Below are 16561 nucleotides of genomic sequence, written 5' to 3' on the forward strand. Positions count from 1 at the left end.
ATACAAAAACCTTTGTTGGTAATGACTGCTTCAAGACTCCTCCTGTATGGAGAAACTAGTGGCATGCATTGCTCAGTTACAGTCTTCAAATCTTGAAGGTTCTATTGGATTCAAGACAGGTGTTTGGCTGGGCAATTCTATCAGCTTTTTCTTCTCTTTGAAACCAATTAAGAGTTTCCTTGGCTTTGTTTGACATCATTGACTTCCTGAAATGTCCACTCTTGTTTCATCTTCATCATCCTGGTATATGTCAGCAGATTTATACCAAGAATGTCTTGGTACATTTTTCCATCCTTCACTGATATGAAGTTTGCCAGGAAAATAGCCCCACACCATGATGTTCCCGCCTCCAAATTTCACAGTTGGTATGGTGTGTTTGGGGTGATGTACCATTTGACCTCCAAACATGATGTGTATTATGGCATCCAAAGAGTTTCATTTTGGTCTCATCTGACCAGACTATATTCTCCCAGTATTTCACAGGCTTGTCTAAATGTTCTGCAGCAAACTTTAAATTTAACATGCTTTTTCTTCAGCAATGGAGTCTTGTGTAATGAGCGTCCATACAGGCCATGGTGGTTGAGTGCATTACTTATTTTCTTTAAAACAATTGTACTTGCTAATTTCGGGTCTTTCTGAAGCTTTCCACAAGTGGTCCATGGCTCGTGGACAACTCTTCTCAAAATTAATTTTGCTCCTGCCAGAAATCTTGCAAGGAGCACCTGGTCGTGGCTAGTTTATGGTGAAATAGTGTTCTTTCCACTTGCGGATTATGACCCAACAGTGCTCACTGGAACATTCAGAAGTTTATAAACTAATTTAACTAATGCCATCAGTATGTTTTGCAACAATAAGGTTGTGAAGGTCTTGAGAGAGCTCTTTGTTTACCCATCATGAGATGTTTCTTCTGTAACACAGTTTTATAGACCAGTGGTCATCAACCCTGTCCTCAGGGCCCACCAACAGGCCAGGTTTTATGTATTAGCTTGGGAAGATGCCGACTAGAATACTGCAATCACCGAGCAGCAATTATATCACCTGTGATGTACTTCAGTTATATTGCAAACCAGACCTGTTAGTGGGCCCTGAGGACAGGGTTGATGACCACTGTTATAGACCATCAGTTGAGATTGAACCAGCTAATAATTTGCACTGACAAGGGGTGGGATTTCTTTCTAATTACTGATAGATTTAAACTGGTGTCTTGGCTTTCCATGCCTTTTTACACTCCCTTTTTTCATGTGTTAAATTCTTTTTCCCTGAGTCATGCCATTTTTATTACACATCATTTAATTTCTGAACTTTTTTTGTTTTTGGTATGTTTGGATAGCATAGGTTGTTACTGATCTAAAGAATTTCATGTCAATATATTTACCTAGAAAAATGGTGATGCATTCAATACATTTTACCTGGTGTGTATGTGTGTTATACTATATTGTCAAAAGTATTGAGATGCCTGCCTTTACATGCTCATGAACTTTAATGGTGTCTCAGTCCATAGGGTTCAATAATGAGTTGGCCCACTCTTCTGTGAAGGCTGTCCACAAGGTCAAAAACAATAATACACACTTCCGCCCTCACATGTGTGTATCACCACTGCTCTTGACTATATATAATTCATAAAGACTTCTGGAAACACTCCTCCACCATGACTGTGACTTCAATCCCCTTAAGTGCACACACTCTCCAGCTGTGTTTGGCTATAGATGCTTAAACCCTCTTTTCACAGGGAAGAAGAGTGACAGATCTTGAGGTGTCAGTAAGAGGCAAATACACAGCTCCTGATTAATCCTCTTTACACACTCCACATGTAAATGAAAAAAAAGCACAGCCTCTGATAGTGTAAAACCTTCACACACTTTAATCTCATAAAATTTCACTGCATTACACTCACATGTGGAATATCAAAGGCACAGCACTCCAAGACCAAAGTAGCTGGATAATGGATGGCCAGGGCTTACGAGATAGCAAGATAACAGCTGTAAGGCTTACCACTCCTTGTCCCACCCCCCTTCAGTGGCCACTCGGTGTATATTGGTCAGCATTCTGTCTCTACCTCAATGATCACGCTGTAGCCATGCCCCGACATGTTTCTTAATGGGATTGAGGAGTGTGTCTATGGGAATGTTTGACCATTCTTCCAGAAGCGCATTTGCGAGATCAAGCACTGATGGACAAGAAGACTTGGTTTGCAGTCTCTGCTCTAATTCATCCCAAAGGTGTTCTATAGGGTTATGTCTTTATGGACCTTGCTTTGTGCACAGTCATGTTGGAACAGGAAGGGACCATCCCCACAAAGGTGGGAGCATCAAAATGTCTTGGTATGCTGACACCTTAAGAGTTCCCTTCTCTGGACTTAAGGGGCCAAGTCAACCCCTGAAAAACCACCCCACACCATAACCCCCCCTCCAAATGATTCAGACCAGTGCAGGAAGCAAGGTCCATGAAGACATGGATGAGCGAATTTGGGGTGGAGGAACTTGACTGGACTGCACACAATAGAACACCTTTGGGATAAATTAGAGTGGAGACTGCGAGCCAGGCCTTCTCATCCACATCAGTGCCTGACACCACAAATGCGCTTCTGGAAAAATGGTCAGACATTCCCATAGACACACTCCTAAACCTTGTGGACAGCCTTCCCAGAAGAGTTGAAGCTGTTAGAGCTGCAAAGTGTGGGCCAACTCAATATTGAACCCTACAGATTAAGACTGGGATGCTGTTAAAGTTCATGTGCGTGTAAAGGCTGGCGCCCCAATACTTTTTACAGTATAGTGTGTATATATATATATATATATTTTTTTTTAAGCAATTCTTTGCTTCAGTCCTCCTTAATTTATACCCCCTGTTGGTGGGCACAAGTGGATCGCAAAATCTGGTCTGGAACCAACCCTGCCAGGGTGGCTGGTAAAACCCAGACTGGATTCCACCTTGGTTCACTGCAAATGAACACATGCGAGGTGAAACATAATGTCCATCAATCACCTCACCTTTCATAATGTCACATATTCTCTCTCCCCCCCCCCCCCCCCCAGCCCCTGCGGCTGAGCAAACATTCCCACCAGACAATGAATATGGGAAAGTGCATCTGCATTATTCTGAAATTTCCCAGCTCTATGCTCCACTGTAAACTTAAATACTCGAAGGGCAAGGAACCACCTCGCCACGCAACTATTTCTCTCCTTGTTATCACAAATCTATTTGAGAGGGGCATCAGTGCCTAGATTGAATGGTCTCCCCAACAGGTAATACTTCAGGGCATCTAAGGCATAGTTGATAGCTAAACATTCCTTCTCAACAATGACATTTCTTGTTTGGGTGTGGCAATAGTGGTTTCCGGTCTCCCGGGAACGCAGAGGTCAGGGGGCGGGTCCAAAGGACGATGCTCTTTCGGTTCCGGCCCTCGGGGAAGATGCCGAAACCAGGAAGTTAAAAAGCCAGGTGGCTATCTCCTGCACCCTGCTGCGCTCTCTGTAAGATGGAGGAGAGATTTGCAGCATTGGCGGAAGCAGACGCCTCAAGCACTGGCCAGGCCCAGGTAAGAGGGGTACAGTGGTACCCCTATCTCCCCTAATGGGCTATATGTTTGTTGCTTCTATCCTTCCCTGGTGGGGAGCCTGTGGCCAGAGGTGACTCCGCACAGGCCATGCAGTCTGGACAAGGGGTCTGTCGGCTGGTCTGGTGCACTTTTTCAGGTTTCCCCATTTGTGTCAGGTGTGGGGGTTGTCACACTCATATATATATATATATATATATATATATATATATATATTTATGTATATCTCCCTGTAGGTAGATGATGCATAGGGTGTGTTTGTATGCTTTATTATAAGTTAAGACATCAGCGAAAGCTAAACCTCCCCCTCCAATTCAGAAGTGCCCTTTGTGCAAAAATCCCCTCAGAGATTCTTGGCCAAAGCCTATGTGCAGAACCTACACAGAAGATCTTGTAGAGGAAAAAAATGTTGCAACAATGTAAAGATCTGTTTTCTTCTGTAAGAGAACTTGCAGCCAGGTTGGGGTTGATTTACTAAAGGCAAGTCTACTCTGTACTACAAGTGCACTTGGAAGTGCAGTCGCTGTAGTTCTGAGGGCAAGATCTGAAATGAGGGGAATATGCTGATTTTATCATCCAATCATGTGCAAGCTAAAATGCTTTTTTTTATTTTCCTTACATGTCCCCCTCAGATCTACAGTGACTGCACTTCAAAGTGCATTTGTCGTGCAAGGTTGATTTGCCTTTAGTAAATAACTCCTTTTATGTTCAGTCAGGTCTCAGTCAAAAATCCAGCAACCCAATCTGACTCCCAATACATCCCATCCAGTCCTTGGGCGTCCACCTCTAAAGCAGCGGAGATTAATGACTCAGAGGAAGAGGGTGCAAGTATGCTTCTTTCCCTCAAGGATTGGGATGAGGAAGAAGAGGAAGATGATAGCAAAGCATCCAGATACAAGTGTATGTAGATGATCTCCTTAAAGCAATCTACACTACTCTTGAGATCCCAGAGGAGAAAGTACAACTGTCTGTGCATGACAAGATGTACCAAGGTTTGGATGAATCCAACACAAGGTGTTTCCAGTTCACAGGGTTCTTTCCGACACAATCAAAAAAGAGTGGAAAGATCCAGAGAGGGGTCCTTCTTTTTTTTTCTAAAACCCTCAAAAGAAGGTTCCCTTTTGAACAAAAGGAGGCCGAGGTGTGGAACAAGAAACCCAGAGTGAACGCAGCTTTCAAAGTATCTCGTCGCACGGATTTGGCATTCGAGGATATGGGTATATTAATATATGCAATGGACAAGAGGGCAGATTCCACTCTGAAAAAAGCATGGGATTCCACCTTATCAGCCTCAAACCCGCTATGGCTTCCACAGTAGTGGCCAGGAACCTAGAATATTGGTTAGAAAAGCTTAAGGGGCACATGGAGGCTGGTGCGTCAAGAAAAGACTTACAAGAATCCTTTCCACTCATGTTGAAAGTGGTGAAGTATGAAGCCGCGTACACACGGGCGGATTGTATGGCCTACTTAGTCCGTCATACAATCTGACGGACAGTCCGTCATACTTTCGAATGAACGGACTTGACCACACACGGATGCACAAACAGTCCGTCGAAAGCTTGCGCGATGACGTGTACAGCACGTACGACGGGACTAGAAATAGGAAGTCCAATACACAGCAATGCAACCTTTCGCCGTGTAAATCCTTTCTGAGCATGCGCCATTCTTAGTCCGTCGAACTAGCCTACTGACGAGCGGATTGTCCGCTGAAACCAAAGTATGACGGACAGTATTACGGAAATTCCGAAATACTTAGTACGCCAGACTGCACGCTGAAAAAGTCCGCTGAAGCCCACACACGAGCGGACTGTCCGCTGAAATGTGTTTCGACGGACTAAGTTGGCCATACAGTCCGCCCGTGTGTACGCGGCTTATGGCTGACGCATCTGCAGAGTCAGTAAAAATGTCCACGATGTCTTCAGCACTGGTGAACTCAGCTAGGCGTGCTATCTGCCTAAAAACTTGGACAGGGGATACGGCATCCAAAATAAAGTTGTGCGATTTACGCTCCTCAGGCGACTTACTCTTTGGCCCAGACCTTGAGACAGTTCTGGATAGGATGGCCAACAAAATTAAAGCTTTTCCCTCTAAAAAGAAACAGCCTATTTTCCGTTTAAAAAAAAAAAAAGAAACCGCCTCCTAAGAAGAATTTTCGTGCTGTTCAGCAGCCCCACAAAGGTAGAGACCAGGACCAGAAGAACAGATACTCTCAGAGGGGCAAGGGAAGGGGTGGGGTACTCTTCAGACCCCCCTGATCAGCCCGCCAAGAGTAAGTGACAATCTCATTCTAGTGGGGGGAAGGTATTCTTCTTTCCTCCCACAATGGGAGAGGACAACATCAAGTCCCTTCATAAACAGTATCATCACTCAGGGTTACAGCTTGCAATTCTTGGAAACCCCTCCAAGCAGATATTTTGTCACCAATCTTCCAAAAGACAAGGAGAAAGGTCCTGATACAGCAGGAAGTCATTATTGAAGTCCCCAAACATCAAGAAGGATGGGGTTTCTACTCACACTTCTTAGTGAAGAAACCTTCTGGAACGTATTGACTGATACTAAATCTGAAGATTTTGAACAAGTCAGTACAATACAAGCATTTTCGGACAGAGACAATTTATTCAATCACAAAATTGTTGTCCCCCGAAGTGCTTTGTGGCATTTCTGGACCTGAGGGATGCTTATCTGCACATTACGATAGCCCAAGCTTCCCAACGATTTCTCTGACTCGCTGTCAATCTGGGGAGTTCTCTATGGCATCTCCAGTTCAGAGCTCTACCATTCGGACTATCATCCTTGCCCAGAATCTTTATAAAAGTGATGACAGAAGCACTGGAACCACCGAAATGAAAGGCAATATCTATTGTACCTTACCTAGACGATCTGTTACTTTTTGCAGACTCCAAGAGCCAGATGTTGGCAAATCTACAGGTTACTCAGACTCACCTCAGAAGCCTAGATTCGCTCCTTACTTAGAAAAATAAAATTTGTCCCCAGCACAGGAAATGCAGTTCTTGGGGTACACAATAAACTCAGTGCTCCAGAAGTTTTCCCTCCCACAGGAGAAGGTAGATAAGATCCAATCCAACCTCTCAGTGACAGTTATGCCACGTACACACGTAGCGGACTATCCGGCGGACTGTCCACCGGACTTTCCGAACGGCTACTTGCCCATACACGGCACTTTTTCAGCGGACTAATACGGCGTACTAAGTCCACCGGACTATCTGCCGTACTTTTGAAATGAACAGACCCGCCCACACACGCGGAGGAAAGTCTGCTCATTTTGAGCGCATCTCCAGGTAGGCGGGGCCCGCGAAGGAGACGTCGCTGGCCCCGCTACCTGGTATGGACTTAAAGGGAAACCCCAACGCCGAAAAAATCGGTGTGGGGGTCCCCCCCCCAGGTCCACATCAGACCCTTGTCCGAGCATGCTACCCGGCCGGCCAGGAAAGGGGGGGACGAGCGAGCACGCCCCCCACCTGAGCCATACCAGGCCGCATGCCCTCAACATGGGGGGGTGCCTTGGGGAAGGGGGGCCGCGTGGCCCCCCACCCCAAAGCACCTTGTCCCCATGTTGATGAGGACAAGGGCCTCTTCCCGACAACCCTGGCCGTTGGTTGTCGGGATCTGCGGGCAGGGGGCTTATCGGAATCAGGGATGAGAAGAGAAGAGAGAGAAGAGAAGAGAGAGAAGAACAGAAGATGGAGAATGCGACGACCGGGCCACCGCCTGTAAAAGAGCTAGAAGAAGGCGTGGTGGCCCGGAAAGAAGAATCGAAGAGGGGGACAAGACCACCGAAGTCGGAAGAAGAGGGCGGCGACGAAGAAGAAAGCCGGGCTCCTCTGCTAGCAAAAGAGCTAGCAGAAGATAGCGGAGGAGTCCGTTGAGAAGACCCCCCGAAGACGGAAGACCCCTGGAGCTGTGCAATAAACTATTTTAACCCATACTCATTCACATAGGGTGGGGGGCCGGTATCCGGGGGCCCCCTTATTAAAGGGGGCTCCTGGATTCCGATAAGCCCCCCCGCACGCAGACCCCGACAACCAACGGCCGAGGTTGTTGGGAAGAGGCCCTTGTTCTCATCAACACGGGGACAAGGTGCTTTGGGGTGGGGGGGCTGCGCGGCACCCCCCCATGTTGAGGGCACGCGGCCTGGTACGGCTCAGGAGGGGGGGTGCTCGCTCATCCCCCCCTTTCCTGGCCGGCCGGGTAGCTTGCTCGGACAAGGGTCTGATGTGGACCTGGGGGGACCCCCACGCCGATTTTTTCGGCGTTGGGGTTCCCCTTTAAGTCCATACCAGGTGACGGGGCCAGCGACACCTCCTTCGCTAGCCCCGTCTACCTGGAGACACGCTCAAAATGAGCGGACTTTTCTCCGCGCAGGAAAAGTCCACTCATTTCAAAAGTACGGCAGACTGGCATACCAACGGCCGGATTGTCCGCCGAAATGCGAGTCCGGCGGGAAGATTGGAGTGCAAAAATACTTTCGGGTAAAAAAAGTCCACCGGAGGCTATACACGGGGGAATTGTCTGGCGGACTTGAGTTTGCCAGACTTTTCCACCCGATTGTTTGATCATGTGTACGCCGCATAAGGATGGCAATGGCATCCCTAGGAAAGCTCACCATGTCTATACCTGCTATACAGTGGACCATGCTACAATCTAGACCACTTCAGATGGACATCCTTCAGCAATGGTCATACCAGAAGCCTAGAGAAACAGATCAAGATCACCTCAAACATGAGGAGGGCTTTCTGGTGGTGTGATCCAACCAATCTAAGGAAAGGTCTCTCCTGAGATTTTCCCCTGGACAAACGTCTAATGACGGACGAAAGTGTTTGGGGCTGGGGAGCCCACCCAGATGGCCAGACCACGCAGAATTCCTGGACCAAAGTAGAGGCCCGGAAGTCAACAAACTGGCAGGAACTGAAGGCCATCTTTCTAGGGCTCCTATATTTTCAACAACCTATGTATTGAAACAGGCCTATGTATTGAAATAGGGAGGAACAAGGAGCAAGTTTGCCAGGCAGTTACTCACCCGGGCAGAGCTGAACATGGATTCGCTAACAGCAATACACCTAAAGGGATTCCAGAACCTTCTAGCACAGTGATGGCGAACCTTGTCACCCCACATGTTTTGGAACTACATTTCCTATGATGCTCATGCACTCTGCACTATAGTTGAGCATCATGGGAAACGTGGTTCCAAAACATCTGGGGTGCCAAGGTTCGCCATCACTGTTCTAGCAGATCTGCTAAGCAGAATGAAGGTATTAGAAGCAGAATGGAGTCTGAACCAGAATGTCTTCCTGATGGTCACAGAAGCATGGCGTCAGCCTCAAGTAGACCTATTTGCAAACCAGCAGAATGCAAAAGTGCCAAAGTTTTTCTCACTTCACAGGGAAGATCAGGCCATAGGGCTAGATGCTTTTGCCTATTCTTGGGGACTACCAGCTGTGCTACGCTTTCCCCCCTTTCCAACTGATTGCACTGGTCCTCAAGAAATTCAGGGAAGAGAGCATGGATCTGATCCTGGTCAACACCTTCTGGCCAAAGAGACCCTGGTTTGCAACTCTGCTAAATTTAGCCGCAAAGCCCCCCTGGAAACTACCATCCAGGAAAGATTTGCTAACACAGGAGACACTGAGCCACCTGGAAACGGATCGTCTACAGTTGACAGCCTGGTTTCTGAGGAGGATCTCCTAAGGGCCAAGGGGTTGTCAGAGAAGCACGTAGGCCACCCTTCTCTCTTGTAGGAAAGAAATGACATGTATCTATATGAAAGTATGGAAGACGTTTAATTCCTGGTGCTGTTCTAATGCCCCGTACACACGATCGGACTTTCCGACAACAAAACCATGGAATTTTGTTTGAAGGTTGTTGGCTCCAACTTGTCTTGCATACACACAGGCACACAAATATTGGCCAACAATTACAAACGTGGGAATGTAGTGACAAGACGTTCAACATGCCAAGAAAGAGGAAGTACAATAGCCAGTACAGTAGCCAGTCTGCTTAATTTCGGGCTTGCGTGAACTTTTGTGCGTCGGACAACAAAGTTTTGTTGGCAGAAAATTTGAGAACCTGCAAGCCAAAATTTGTTGGCGGAAAGTCTGCCAACAAATGTTTGATGGCGCATACACACGGTCGCATTTTTGCCAACAAGCCTCACATCCAACATTTGTTGTCGGAAAATCTGATCATGTGTACGGAGCACAAGGGTTTCCCGGTCAAGAATATGATTTCAGTTTTGGAATTCCTCCATGATGAAATGGAGTAGGGGTTGCATGATAAACTTTATCAAAATAAATTTTAATTTCTAGACTTTTCAGGGCCCTCACACGAAACAGGCCGGTGATCCTTAAGTTTTTTCCCAGATAGGATTTGTCTATTGTGTTGCAAGGATTCATGGAGGCTCCTTTCAAACACTTACAGGAGGCGTCCTTAAGGAATTTATTCCTAAAGACAATTTTTTGGGTGGCTATCACGTCAGCCCGAAGAATCAGTGAGCTGCAGGCTTTTGCAGTCACGGAACCCTCTTTAATGATATTCCTAGATTGGGTGATCCTTAGAATGACCCAGCGTTCCTTCCCAAGGTTGCTACACCTTTTCATTATTTACAGGAGATAGTATTACCCACCTTCTCTTCGGCACCAGCCAATCCAAGAGAGGAAGCTTTCCATAGATTGGATGTAAGAAGATGCCTGTTACAATAGCTAATCGTGACTAAAACGTTTAGGAAGTCAAATGCACTTTTTATAATCTTTTCGGGACCCCGCAAAGGGCAAAATGCTTCTAAGAGCACACTGGGAAGGTGGCTTAAATGGGCAATCATAGAAGCCTACACGGTTAAGGGAGAAGTGCCCCCTTCAGGTATTGCGGCGCACTTTACAAGATCGACTGCAGTTTCCTGAGCCGAAAGGACTGGTGCTACGCCTGAACAAATATGCAAGGCTGCTACCTGGTCCAACTTCTCTACGTTCCTCCAGGACTATGGGCTGGACCTATTGTCATCTGCAGATCAGGCCTTTGGTAGGAAGATACTGCAGGCAGTAGTCCCACCCTAGGGTAAGTTTCTCGGTTATCCGCTCCAAGGCTGTCCTGAAAGGCGATTTGGGAAAACCTTAGTTAGACTTACCGGTGACTGTATTTCTAAGAGCCTTTCAGGACAGAAGTTATTACCCTCCCTGTTGTTCTTAAAAGTGTCTTAAGCATCTGTCATGGCTGTTTGGTGGTTTCTGTGCTTTGTTTTCCAGCATGTCGGAGGCCATGCAATAACTGAGGCTATGGTCGAAGAGGAGGGATTTTAAAGGCTGCAAGTGTTTCCTGGAAAATGGGCATAGCTACTAAGGCTGCCACCTTTTCTTCAAGTCCAATAAAAACACTTTAGCGGTGCACAGGAATTTTTTTTATAGTATAAACTATACATATATTTGCAATTAAATAACATTTCTAATAATATGAAGTTAATCACAAAAGTCCCCCTTTACATCAGAGTCCACAGAGTACCCCTTTTACATCTGAATCCGCAGAGTTCCCCTTTTACAACTGAATCCTCAGAGTTCCCCTTTTACATCTGAATCTGCAGAGTTCCCTTTCACTGTAAGGTGGGACACTGCAGACTCTGTTGTAAGGGAGAACTCTGGGGACTCTAACATAAGGGATGCTCTGGGAACCATGATTTAAGGGGGGATTCTGGGTACTCTAATGCACGATGAGGACTTTGATGTAAGGGGGAACACTGTGGCCTCCGGTGTAAAGGGGAACTCTGATGCAGGGCTGCTCTAAGAACCCTGATTACCTTAGTGTACTCACTCAGAGGCAGGAGCGAGAAGGGGGCAGACTTCAGTCACAGACAGGGATGGATGGTGAGCTCACTCTTGGCAGTCAGCACCTCTTACCCAGATGTATCTGAGGCTGCTGGACTTGAAATTTCCAGCCCCCCACGTCCCTTTTCTGAGGCATAGCCCTGGGGATTGAAGTGTGGGCAGACACAGAAGGGTAGGGGCGGGAGGAAGAAGAGCACATCGAGCCCTCTCTCCTCTCCCATCTGTATGTGGGGGGAACTGTTAGTGCTGGCTTTGGGCAGTGTGAAACAGAGTGTAACAGACACTCTCAGCTTAGACAACTGCAGCCAGAAACCCTGCTTGGGAGGCCAGAGTCCAGTCTGAATAATGTGTCCGGGTTTCAGGCAGTTTGAAACCCCGAACACGATTCCAAACTCGAATTGTCCGGGTGAATCCGGGACAGGTGGCAACCTTAAGAGCTATGGTTTCTCAAAGGCTGTCCTGAAAGGCTCTTAGAAATAATGTTACCGGTAAGTCTACTGTCACTAAGTTTTTTTTAAAATAAATTTGGACTTGATATACAAGAGATGTCTTGATATACAAGTAGCCTCATGTCACAACTGAGTATAAAAGAGAAGAGAGTGTAGCAACATGGTTACATATAACCACTTCCAGACCGCCTGCTGTTGTTATACATCGGCTGCTTGAAAAGGGATATAATTTTTATGGCAGCAGCTAGCTACCATCACCCCGGTATCCTCTTCTTCAGTGGGCGGTCACCTTTCCAATAAAAGTGGTCTCAGTGGCGGATCATTGGCGGCGGGAGTGCCCCCCCAACCGCAGCTCTCCACTGCCTGTGTCCTTCTCCCTGTTAGGTATGGAGCTGAGTGAGGGGAAGATGGCCCCAACCATCTCCATACCATTGCAGGGCAGAAGCAACGTCAAAACATCACTTCCATCCATAGCTCTTAAAGCAACATTTATTTTTATTTTTTTCAAATGACATAAAAAGTATTTTTTATTGCATTTTATTGTAAATATAAGATCTGAGGGCTTTTTGATCCAAAATATTATATTTAAGAGGTCCTATCTTTTTAAAAGAACAATGTAAAATTTTTAAATAAAAGGTAAAATAAACAAGAACATTTTTTTTATGTTTCAATCTTTTTTATTAAACAGTATTCAAAAATACACAGTAGAAAAGTATCCAGATGATATTTCAATACAATTCCCGTGCGAATAATGGAAATTTCTATACAGTGCCACCTGAGGTGTTTAAATACATTGAACAAAGCAAATTACAATGCATGGTCACATTGTCCTACATCCATCATAAACTGCATGAGTTAAATTTTAGCTGGATACATTCAAGGTAGAAATCTGATTTCCAACAGAAAATATAATTGAGCCAATGGGGCTCGGAAACCATAGGGTCAAGAAATAATGTGAAACATAAGAATAACAAACAATAATTACATAAAAGAAAAAAAATTAAAGGAATAAAGGCAAGGGATTCGTGGCCTACTGGCGGCACTAGTTGTAACCTGGCTTCCATGGAGACCAATTATTTTCGTACTTGATTAGATTACCATCTCTGTAAGCTAAAATTCGTTCATATTCTGTAATTACATCCAGTCTAAATAAAATATCCCTGACTGCTGGTACCTCTGAGGACTTCCATCTACTTACAACCAAAGATCTCACCGCTAATAGAATGTGTGAAACCACTGATCTAAACTGTGCTGACATTTCGCCTAAGTTCAACCCCAAAACAGCTTGTTCCAAGCTGGGTTGCACTTCCTGGCCTACAACCTTCGCAATTAGCCGGTAAACCCCCGACCAGAAAGACTGCAATTTTGGACACGCCCACAACATGTGTATTAGAGTTCCTACTCTTCCGCAACTTCTCCAACACAGGTTGGAGTTTTCAGTGGAAAATTTAGAGGTAATATATGGAGTATAGTACCATTTCAATAAAATCTTTTGCATTAATTCTTCATAATTTGAACATCTAGAGTGGATGTAGTTGTGTTTAATTGCAGTCTTCCACTGAAGATCGGTATACACCTTGCCAATCTCTGTTTCCCATTTTAAAAGTGGTTTAGACTTGATAAAAGCATCCTTTGAGTTCAGTGTCTGGTAAATTAATGAAATGCCCTTAAGTGTAGTTGAGCATGATTGAATGAACGTTCATACTTTTTCACAGATTGGGATTTTAATAGCAAGAAAATATGAGGCCAGTTGCGTATAAGTCAAGAATTCAGAGTCTGGGATATTACATTTTTGTTGAAGTACTGCAAATGGGTGTATACTGTCCTCCTTAACTATGTCAGCTAGCGTCAAAATATTGTAATCTATCCATTTGTTAAGCCTAATGTTGGGAATTATCCATTTGATGGACTCCAAAGGTATAGGGATATTTTTCGTTGGTTAGAAGACATTGCCATCAACCCTAAGCTCTTTCCACGCCCAGACGGCCGCCTGTATAGTAGGATGCACCTGAAATATACTATGATTAACTAGACTGGTTACCATAAGGAATGCCAAGGGTTGGGAGCAGTTCAGCCATTCCATTTCCATTCGACACCAGGGTTTAGCTGTGGATTTAATAAACCAATTGTTTAGCTGGTCCAGGATTACCGCTTTATAATAGTCTTTCACTACCGGCAGACGCAGCCCACCTGTCGACTTACGTCTGTACTGCATAGTAGGTGAGTATCTCAGTCTCTGCCCTGCCCAGACGAAATTTGCTAGTTGCTTTTGTGCTGAAGAGAAAAAATAATTTGGTAGTAGGATAGGCAATGACCTGAAATAATAGATAATTTTAGGAATTATAAACATTTTATATGCTGCAGCTTGACCCGACCTAGAAAGATAGAACTTTTTAAGTTTGATGTCCTGCTGGAGTCTATGTATCAACGGAGTGTAATTACTTTCAAATAAATTTGTTAAGGGGAAGGTTAGATTAACTCTGAGGTAGGTAATATGGGAAATTGCCCAAGGGTATGGAAATTCTCTTCTAAGCAATGATTCAGTTTGTTTATTTGTATGCATTCCTAGGATGTTTGATTTAGTGGTATTAATTTTATAGTAAGAAACCCTACTGAATTGACCTAGTACTTCATGTACGGCTTGTAAGGAGGTTCTTGGGTTGGATACTGACAAAATAACATTGTCCGCAAACAATGATATTTTATAATGGCCCTCTTTGACCCTAATACCTGTTATATGTGGACCTTCTCAAATTTTTTCCGCCAGGGGCTCCATTAATAATGCAAAGATAATAGGGGACAGGGGGCACCCTTGTTGGGTTCCATTAGTAATACGGAATGATTTAGAAAATAAAACTTCAGTATAAACTAAGGCTGATGGCGACGAGTAAAGTGCCAGGATAGCGTTCTGTATTGGGCCCTCCAAACCAAATTTCATCAATACTCCCCGAAGATATCCCCAATGAACCCTATCAAAAGCCTTCTCTGTGTCCAATGAAAGAAGCAGAGAAGGCTCTTTCCTCTGCTCCACCAAATGCATAAGGTTCACCATCCTCCTGGTAGCATCTGTTGTTTGTTGGCCCAGCACAAAACCCACCTGGTCAAAATCTATCAATTTAGGGAGTAGGATCGATAATCTATTTGCAATCAATTTAGCGTGTAACTTCATGTCAACATTCAAGAGGGAAATTGGCCTAAAATTTTGTGGGGTGTTAGCTTCTTGCCTGGTTTAGGGAGGGTAATGATCGTTGTGCTAAACATTTCTTCAGGAAACTTTGCTGTGGACTTGGCTTTGTCAAATACTTGGGATAGAAAAGGTTAGAGCTAAGCTAAGTTAAGCTAAGAGCTTCCCCGCCTTATTCCCGTATCGATAGGATTGGGCTTTTAAGGATCTAATGTGGCGATCATGCTGCATTATCAAGTGGGTCCTGAGTTCCTGCCTTGTTTCGTAAAGAGAGTCTCTAATGGACTGAGTGGACTTTTGCTTGTTAGTGGACTCTAGGTGTTTAATTCTCTCTAGTAGACTATTGAGTTTTTCGGACCTTTGTTTTTTAATTTTACTGCTCATTTGTATGAGTAACCCTCTGACAAAGGCCTTGTGCGAGTTCCACAAAGTGAAGGGATCGCTCACCGATGAGGAATTGAGAGCAAAGAATTCTTTAAGGGCCTCTTCAATAAGTTTTTTGTTACTAGGTTGAGATAACGTATAAACGTCGTTTCTCCATCTATTAGCTCTCGTTTCCATGTGTCGATCCCCCACCTTGATGGAAACCGGAGCATGGTCCGACCAGGTAATATAATGTACCTTTGAACTAGTTATCTGCTGTAAAATAAACTTATCCACTAAAAACATATCTATGCGAGAATAGCTCTGGTGAGCGTTAGAGTAGAACGTAAAATCTTTTTCGGATGCGTGCTGGCATCTTGTTGCTTTTTCACCTAGTGGGATAGATCCATTTCCCCATCTGGAACTGCATTGAAATCACCACACATTATAACTTGTCTGACTTTAGATATCTTTTTCCAAATTCTATTCAAAAAGGACAACTGTTTTGTGTTAGGTACAAGGGGGTCACAGAGGGGGTAGAAAACAAAAAGGAAAAACAAGACCCAAAAGAAAGTTGTGAAACAAATACGGATGTAATCCAGAAACGTAGAACACTAGCTATTCTTTCTTGAATCTGTGAGGTGAAAATTACCGCTCTTATAGTGGGGGTTAACAATACTTTAGAAAACGTAGAAACAAAAAACTTCAAAAATAAACGGTTTGAGGCTATGCGTTCCCCTGGAGGAACATCAGAGGCAAAAAATTGCATAAACTGGTAAGTCTAACTTGCTCGTATCTGCGGCCTGGATAAGATGAGATGCAATGTTCATCCTTGATCTGATTCATCTGATAAGTTGCCAATTCCGCATAAGACGTAGGCCTTCTCTTAAGGTGGAAACAAGATGGGTGTCATCATCTTTCAGGATTTGTAATCTCGCTGGATAAATCCAGCGATAAGTGATGCGATGATTATTTAGGAGCTTGGTGATAGTTGATAACTGCCTGCGCTGTTGCATGGTGATAGCTGACAGATCCGCAAAGAATGATAGCTCCTGCAGTTCCTGGGGCAACATATCTTTGCGTCTGGTTGTCGCCATGAATTGGTCCTTAATTTGATAGAAATGAATTCTAGCGATTGTGTCCCTGGGGAGATGCGCTGCCACATGTTTGGGTTTTGGGA

Source organism: Lithobates pipiens, unplaced genomic scaffold (genome assembly GCF_037356315.1).
Source record: "Lithobates pipiens isolate NorthernLeopardFrog02 unplaced genomic scaffold, aLitPip1_a1.2 Scaffold_25, whole genome shotgun sequence".
NCBI lineage: Eukaryota > Metazoa > Chordata > Amphibia > Anura > Ranidae > Lithobates > Lithobates pipiens.